Source organism: Macaca nemestrina, chromosome 7, assembly GCF_043159975.1.
Source record: "Macaca nemestrina isolate mMacNem1 chromosome 7, mMacNem.hap1, whole genome shotgun sequence".
NCBI classification, from domain to species: domain Eukaryota; kingdom Metazoa; phylum Chordata; class Mammalia; order Primates; family Cercopithecidae; genus Macaca; species Macaca nemestrina.
The window spans coordinates 60205764-60215523 of record NC_092131.1 but is presented as its reverse complement, the minus strand read 5'-3'; the positions used below and the strand labels follow the sequence as shown (position 1 = coordinate 60215523).

Below are 9760 nucleotides of genomic sequence, written 5' to 3'. Positions count from 1 at the left end.
AATAAACCTGCCTCACAGCATCCACCATGTATTTACGTATTCGTTCAACCCTACTCTATATATACAGTTTTTTCAGAATTGTTAACCCAGACCACTGTGAAAAACAACTAGAGTACAGTGTTTACGTACAGTTCCTTTTGTTTCTAGTCTTACAGTTTCCAATCAAAGCACCATTTTCCAAAGTTACTTGTCAGCTAGTTTTCTGCCCACCCTTTTCAGTGAGGATTTTCCATAAATTTGTTATACAACTAGAATCTTTTTGTCACCATGTTCATTGCACACAATACATTATTCTGGTTAATTCTTTTAATTTGCATAAATTAAGATTTACTCTTTTTGTTGTACATCTTTTTTTGTTTTGAGATGGAGTCTCTCTCGTCACCCAGGCTGGAGTACAATGACACAGTCTTGGCTCACTGCAACCTCCACCTCCCGAGTTCAAGCGATTCTCCTGCCTCAGCCTTCAGACTAGCTGGGATTACAGGGACCCGCCATCATGCCTGGCTAATTTTTGTATTTTTAGTAGAGATGGGCTTTCACCACGTTGGCCACGCTGGTCTCGAACTGCTGACCTCATGATCCACCTGCCTCAGCATCCCAAAGTGCTGGGATTACAGGTGTGAGCCACTGTGCCTGGCCCTTTTGTGGTACCACTTCATGGGTTTCAATAAATGCATAGAGTTTTATATCCACCACTACACTATAATACCAATTAGTTCCACTGAACTGAAACATCGTAGTGCCTCTCCTAGTCAAACACTCTCCCTTCCACAATCATTTGAATACCCTGATCTGTCTTTCAATCCAACAGTTTTCCCTGCTCAAAAATGTCATATGAATGGACTTCAACATGTAGACTTTCAGACTGACTTCTTATGCATAGCAACATGCACTTAAAGTTCATCTAAGTAGCTCCATGAGTTAATAGCTTGTTTCTTTTTATCACTAAATAATATTCCATTATATGGACATACCATTGTTTGTTTATCCATTTATCTAACTAAAGGATATTATTTCAATGTTGCTTGAAATTTTTGGTGATTAAGAATAAAACTGCTAAAAACATTCCTCTGCATGTATTTTTCAGACATACATTTTCAAATCAATTGTGTAAATATTCAGGAATAGGCTTGCTACATTTAAATCTAAGTTATATTTAGTAAGATACTGACAAACTACCTTGCAAAGTGCCATTTTGTGTCCCCACCAGCAATGAATGAGAGTTCCTGCTGCTCTGAATCCTTGCCAGGTTTGGGAATTGTCGGTGAAGAGTCTATTTAGATCTTCTGCCTTGTATTTTAAGTAAAAGTTCTTTATTAGATATATTATTTGCAAATGTTTTCTCCCAGTTTATGACTTGTCTTTTCATTCTTGCAACTGTATCCTTCACAGAGCAAAATATTTTAAAGTTTTATTTAAAGTTTAATTTATCATTATGTTCTTTCATGAGTTACACTGTTAATGCCATACTTTAAAACACATAGTCAATCCCTAGGTAATGTAGATTGTTGTCCTATGTTTGCTTCTAGGTGCAGAATTTCTTTTTTACTCTTTTTGTTATAAATTTTTATGTGTTTTGACCCTATTTGTGTAAGTATATTTTTGGAATCTCTATTGTGTTCCATTGATCACTATTTCTATCTTTTTGTTAATAGTAAACAGTTTTAATTACTGAAGCTTAATAACATGTTTTAAAATCAGGTAATTGGAGTCTTGGAACTTTTTCTTTTAAAAATTGTTCTGATTATTTAAGTAGTAGCTTTACCTTTCCATATAAATATTGAACCATCTTATAAACAGAACATCTATGAAAAAGCTTGCTGAGATTTTTTTTTTTTTTTTTTTTTGAGATAGAGTCTAGCTCTGTCACCGATACTGGAGTGCAGTGGCTCGATCTCGGCTCACTGCAACCTCTGCCTCCTGGGTTCAAGCGATTCTCCTGCCTCAGCCTCCTGAGTAGCTGGGATTACAGGCGCCTGCCACCACATCCAGCTGATTTTTGTATTTTTAGTAGAGACTGGGTTTCACTCTGTTAGCCAGGCTGGTCTGGAACTACTGACTTCGTGATCCGCCTGCCTCAGCCTCTCCACTTGCTGGGATTTCTATTGAGATTCTGTTAAATTAATAGATGAAATTGGGAAAAATTAACATCTTAACATTATGGGATGTTCCAATTCTTTCTTCTTTTCATTGCTGAGTATAAAAAATTATTTTAAACTTAAAAAATACTAATTATAATGGCACAAAAATTGAAGCACATAGACATAAATACAACAAAATATGTTAACATAAGTTTTAAAGAACAGAAATCAACAAAGTATGTTCTCTGACCATGTGGAAATTAAAATATAAATCAATAACAGAAAGATAATTTTGGCAAACAGCAAATATGTGAAAATTACTCAGCATACTCTAAATGACCATGAGTCAAAAAAAAAAAAAAAAAAGAAATCAATATTAGGATATACTTAGAAATAAATAATAGTAACAATGTGAATTTTCAAAATGTGTGAGATGAAGCTCAAGTGTATACTACAAGGTAATTTAGTACCAACGTTTACAAATCAAAAATACATGCAATTTACAATGTATGCCTCAAACTTTTGAAGTTAGAAAAAAGAAGAAACTAAAGACAAGAGTGGAAGTCATTACACTGGCAACTTTGAAAAGGTCTGTACAGTCAACGGTTTCCCTTGGGGGCTTGAAATAAGACCACCAGTGGTCTCAAAGTTGAAGTGTGCTTCAGGGCCAGTGCATATTAGTGGACAACACTTAGCAGCTGTGGAGGAATATGCAGAGTCAGAAGATGAAGAGGAGGAGGATGGGAAACTCTTAAGTATATCTGAAAAGTGGTCTGCCCCTGGAGGTGGTAGCAAAGTTCCACAGAAAAAAGTAAAACTTGCTGCTGATGAAGATGATGATGATGATGATGATGATGATGATCATGATGAGGAAGATGATCATGATTTTGATGATGAGGAAGCTGAAGAAAAAGCACCAGTAATGAAATCTATATGAGATACTCCAGTTAAAAATGCACAAAAGTCAAATCAGAATGGACAAGACTCAAAATTATCATCAACACCAAGATCAAAAGGACAAGAGTCCTTCAAAAAATCAGGAAAAAACTCCGAAAACACCAAAAGGACCTAGTTCTGTAGAAGATATTCAAGCAAAAATGCAAGCAAGTATAGAAAAAGGCGATTCTCTTCCCAAAGTGGAAGCCAAATTCATCAGTTATATGAAGAATTGCTTCCGGATGATTAATCAAGAGGCTATTCAAGATCTCTGGCAGTGGAGGAAGTCTCTTTAAGAAAATAGTTTAAACAATTTGTTAAAAATTTTCTGTCTTATTTCATTTCTGTAATGGTTGATATCTGGCTGTACTTTTTATAATGCAGATGAGAACTTTCCCTACTGTGTTTGATAAATGTTGTCCTGGTTCCATTGCCAAGAATGTGTTGTCCAAAATGCCCATTTAGTTTTTAAAGACGGAACTCCACCCTTTGCTTTGTTGTAAGTATGTATGGAATGTTATGATAGGACATAGTAGTAGTGGTAGTCAGACATGGAAATGGTGGGGAGACAAAAATATACATGTGAAATAAAACTCAGTATTTTAATAAAGTAAAAAAAAAATAAAATGGACAAAAAGTAGAGAATGTCAACAAAGTAAAAAGGCAATACTTGAAAAGACTAGCAAAATTTGTAATCCTCTGGAAAGAGAGAAGTTACAAATTACCAAAATAAGAAATACAATTATGGATGTCATTTTGCAGTATTACATTACTAAGAAAATGCAATAAATAACTCGGTGTGAATAAGTTTGACAACGTGAATGGTGTAGAACAATTTTTTGAAAGACATAATTGGCACAAGACAGAAAATCTCAATAGTATTATTTATATTTAAAAAATTAAAATTTTAATGATGGAATCTTCTTGCAAAGATAACTCTAGGACTGTTCTGCTTCACTAGGGAATTCTAGGCATTTAAGAAAATGATAATATACTAATTATATTAGAAAATAGAATAAAAATAAGTATTTCAAACTTATTTTATTAGGCAAGTATATCTTTGATTCCAAAACCAGACAAGGATATTCAAACAGAGAAGTATTACAGACAAATACCTCTCATGAATAAGAGGTACATTTTTCTTTTAAAAATATTATCAAATGGAATGCTACATATAGAACATATTACAAGAAAATATGGCTTATCCCAATAATATAAGATTCATTTAAGATACAAAAATATACAAAAATTATTTAGTGTAACACATTACTAGAAAAAAGAAAAAATTTTATGTGGTCCCTTCAGAATATTAAAAATATGATTAAATTTAACATCCACTGATGAAAAAGTATCTCATCAAACTAGAAACAGGAGGACATATCTTTAATGAATGAAGTTATTTAAAATTTCTGTAGTTAATATCACACTGAATATGAAATAGTGCATTTCCCCTCGAAATTAAAAACATAGCAAATGATTTTCTTCTCACTTTTTCATTTAAGATATGAGGAGACACTGGCTAGTATATATAATAAGTTAAGGAAAAGAAATAGATATAGAGATTACAAAGACAAAAATAAACTTTCTCCTATGACCTCTTTTGTGTGTAGAAAACTCTAAGGAATCTACCAAAGAATACATATAGAACTAAAAGTAAATATACCAATGTTGCAGAACACAATGTTAATACCCAAAAGTTAATTCTCTCTTTTAATACTATCAATTAAATATTGGAAAATAAAATTAAGGAAATCTATAAAAATATCTACTAGGGGCAGTAAATGAATTTCACAAAAATTCAGGTCACTAAGTGCTAAGGTCTGAACATTTGCATTCCCTTTATATTCACATATTGAATCCTAATCAACAGTGCAATGGTTTTAGGAGGTAGGGCCTTTGAGAAATAATTAGCGCATTATAGCAGAGCCCTCATGAATTGCATTAGTGCCCTTATGAAAGAACAGCCTGAGCACCGCCTTTTCCCTTTGGCCATGTGAGAACATGGCTAGAAGGTGTCCTCTATGAGGCAGAAAATAGCCTTAAACAGACATTGACTCTGCTGGCACCTTGATCATGGGATTGGCCAGCCACAAGAGCTGTGAGAAATAAATCTCTTTTGTTTATAAGGTATCCTGTTTATGGTGTTTTGTTATAGCAGCACTACTGAATTAAGACACTAAGTTAATATCAAAAAATCACTTGAATTTCTATGCATTAGCAATGACCAATTAGAAAATAAAATTTTTAAAAGAACAATTTACACTAACATTTAAAAACATAAAATACTTTTTGGTAAATTTAATGAAAAATATGTAAGACTTCTTCTCCAAAAGCTCTTTGATTACACTCTAAGAGTATTTTAGATATAAAAGAGAAGTGAACAAAGTCCTTTTTATTAAGATAAAAATGACACTGGTAAAGTGGAGAAAGGAGCAAATACAGTATTTTTGGAATTACCAAGTAGTTCCTTCACCTCCATATCATGGTTCTTCAGGTCCCAGATGCGAAGAGTCTTACCGCATGACACAGAGACCAAAATCAAACCGCCACTGGGTGTAAAGCTCAGATCTGTCACAACATCTTGGTGGCTGGAAAGATTCAAAAGCAGGAGCCCCATCTGCACCTCCCAAATCTTGATCTGCCTATCACTGAGTCCCATAGCAAGGACCCCACAAGAGACGTCTGGCACTTGGGGATGGTGGCATGCCCAGAGCTTCCTGCTGGGTGGGAAATAAGTAATGAAATAAAAAGGTATACCACGTGGGTGGATTAAAGTACTTCATTTATGAATATCTTAATTAACCCCAAATTGATATATAGATTTAATGCAATCTCAGTATCCTAGCAAAAATTTACAAATAAATTAACTCACTGTTCTAAAAATTTATATAAAAAAACAACAAAATAATTGTGAAAAAAGAACAGACTTAGAGAACTTACTCTAATTCACTTCAAGATTAATTATTAATAAAATATATAAAAATCAGGATATTGTGATATTGGCGAAACAAAAGACCATAAATGGTATTGCACAGAATAAAAAGTTAAAAACAATTCCTGATAAAAGCCTCAAATGATTTTGATCCAGTAGCCAAAGCAAGTCAATTGGGAAACAAAAATTATTTACAACAAATAGTGTTTAAACAACTATATACATATATACACACACACACACATACATATTCATATATATTTATATATATGAACCCTTGACTTCTATACTGCTTTTGAAAATTAATAGAATATGAATAATAGACCTAACATAAGAGCTAAAAGTAAAAGCCTTCTGTGGACAAAAACAGAATATCTTCATGACATTATTTGTGGATACTCAAAAAGTATCAGTGGACTTTTTGGTATGTTAAATGAAATACTACATTATTTTGTAAAATAGAAGAAGGAAGAGAAACCCTGAGAGGCCCTTTTATAACAATATATTCTACAAGATGTAATTTCTCCAAAGACATGCCCAAAATATAATTGTAAGAAACGATTTATAAATAAACATGAATCCATTTAATAACAGAAAATACAAATACTGGTTTGAAAATGTATAATGACAATATATGAAAGTGTGCACTAAGATGCATTTTTTTAAAGAATGTAGTGATTTAATTAAAATTTGATCTCTGAAGATACATATAAAACTTTTTATAAATGAACAGAATTCATTTCTAACAGAATTTGATGAACTGTTACACGACTAAAATACTAGTAAAGAAAAATAATGTTAAATTGAGGATTTATTATTAACATTAAGAAAATTAGGAATAAAAAATTATTGAAATTAAATGAGATACAGATAATTATCAGGAAAATAGGGAATATTATTTAAATAATTTTATCTGGATATACAAAATTAAAAAGAAAATAACAATGTTTCTAAAGTTGTAACATTTTCAAATATTAAGTGGAGTCAAACACAATAAATTAAATAATCAAAAAGGAAATTAAAAAATTATTCCAGAATCTACTATATAAAGGCTTTGACTTAGTGCACTATGAATAGCAAAAGGCATAAAATATATCTCTGGTATCAGAAAGCTCAGATCCTAACTGAAAAGATAAAAGACACTCATAAAAGAAAGGCTTTGTAAGCAGCACATGACCAGTACTCTATGATTTGTGTGCACAAGTGCTGCTGGAGATAAGATCAATCTTGTTGAACTATGGTATTTATTAGTTAGGAGTAAATATAAATAATAACATAAAGCTATAAGTTCACAGATTTATTTATTTTTTCTCTTCCCTGAGTTTAGGAGTAAAGCTTACTGTAGTAGCCATCTTGATTTGTTATCAGTCAAAGGGAGAGCTGAGACTGCCAAACTGTAGCCCTGAAACAAATCTAGGGAGCAGCATCTATATCCAAATATTTACTCTGAATCATGGCAATGAACTGTGTTCTTAGGATCCATTCCAACAAAGTAATCCAGGAAATTAGGTAGCCAGAAAAGATAAAATTTGTCACACTGCACAGAAATATTTTTCTTAGAGAAGACAATGGAAATATAGGCTTTGTTTATCACAGAAATAGCTGATACATTCTTATGGTGAATTAATTTTATTCTTTTCAATTTGCAATAGACATGGAATACACCTTAGAATAGAAGACAGAAGAATGGTATTATAATGTTAACTCTTTTGTTGACAAGTTGTTGGAATTTCTGAAAGTCACTTAACCTCCATAAGACAGTTTATTTTCCTAAACAAATAGAAAGTAACAATCTCAGATTGTTATAACTAAAATTTAGATAAGATAAGCAAATGAAAGCAAGCATATATTCAGAATACCCAGTATATATGGAAATATTTCTTGGCAAGAATTTTATTGGGGCAATTTTGTGATATTATGCATTATCATCTTGTTTGTTCTGTCTTTAAAACAAGCAATATTGTACTTGTTCCTATTTCTCCTTAAAGGTTTAGTAACATCAAAGTGGATTAATAACCTGAAGTATTTATATATATAAATTCAGTGATACATAATATAATGCTAAAAAGAGCAAGTTGGTTTTTATCTTGGAAATTACTTTCTGCTGTAAATAAAGAGAAATCTATGCCTTGGCAGTTTCTGTTCACCCATAATAAAAATATATGCAATGCTATTTTATTAAAATAATCTTCAATATATATTCTATCTTAGTAATATCTATCCGTAAAAGCTATTGATATCTGTAATATACTTGTCATTACAAAATTAACAATCCTGTATTTGGCACCAAGTAATTAGGGAAGGATAATATTTTAACTTCTTCTAATTCTTACTGTACCAGGTTAAAATTTTTGATTTTGTGGAGATAAGGTCTTCAATCAAAAATAGTGTTTCTATTTATGATAATCTTAGTCCTTATGCAGATCAATATTGTGAGCAGAGATTTGCTGAAGAGAGATACATTTCTATAAATCGTATGAGGAATGTTGTTTAGGATCAACACTGTAATAAGGTTAGCTATATCATTAGCAGAATTATCTTTAAATATATATAATTTGGATTTTTTTAAAAAGGTGCAGCATGTATCTTTCATTTAACATAAAATCTCACATAAATATCCTACGCAAACCTCACAATAATAGAATAAAGCAGATAACAAACTTCATTTTGCTATGCAGGCCAGTGGTATCCATGTATGTAAAATCAGAGTTGAATATTTTTGGCTTAAAATACCCAATCTCCGATTTTCGTACATTACACTAAGCCACCGTAAGTTAAAACCTGAATTTGCAAGTCCAATGACTCTATGATCCTGCCAGCAGTGAACAATGCTGATTAAGGACCATATGTCATTTAGTGATTATTTCACGACACAACGATCATTTCAAATTGTTAATGAAACAAAAGAAGGATTTTCATAAAAATACAATTTTGAATACTATTTTATTTTCTAGATGAATGCCCATTTATTGTTCTTTTTTTCCCTCCCAAATCCCATGGAACATGTCAATATGTAAAGAAGTCATTAGCCAAAGGGAAGGGAAATAAATAAATCCCTGTACTCAGCCCTAATAAGATTTCAGAGGGGCTCCTAGTAATAAGCATATGAAAATGATAGATATATTCTCTACTTCCTCCAGGAAATTTCTATCTGACCTAGTTGCAATGCTACAGAGTTGAGTATGTTTCCCTAAATGTTAAGGGAAATTTGGGAAGCTTTGTGACTTCTTAATGTACTAAAAGAGAAGTGAAATAACTCGGGTTTAAGTGAGTCAAACAAAATAAAACCTTGGTTTTGTAAAACTGGAAAAAAAGAGTAGAACTGTTCTCAGAGATTATATTAATAGAGTGTAATTTCAATATAATGTGGACATACATATGCATACATTTATATATGTATGTATTGGTATATTTTTCTGTTTCAGGACTCAAAAGCAACTGGAAGATTATAAAAAAATAGACTAAAAACAGAAAAATATATAGCTCCAGAGTACCCTGAAGCTAAGGCCACTTGCAATCAAGGCCCTTCTTAAAATGACAGCCAGCAGGTGAGCACTGTGAGATAGGGGAGCCAATGGAGTGCAGGCTTCTTGCGCCAGACAATGCCCAAGTGATTGCAAATGTGTCAGAACTGTATTCCACTACAATCACCCAACACAGCCGAGGGGGGTGCGAGGTTCTGTTGACAAAATTGTATGACGTTAAGTTTCTTCAAAATAGAACACATTTTCAGGAGAAGACACACTGTCATCCAGAACCCATGTGCTTTTATAGCTAACAAAAAAAAAAAAAAAGGAAGAGAAAGAAGAAA

At 32.3% G+C, this 9760-nt stretch overlaps 1 pseudogene; it reads left to right on the top strand.

Annotated features, from left to right (window-relative positions):
* Positions 1-2590: 2590 nt before the first annotated feature.
* LOC105481938 (nucleophosmin pseudogene) lies at positions 2591-3361 on the top strand (annotated as a pseudogene).
* The last annotated feature ends 6399 nt before the right edge of the window (positions 3362-9760 follow it).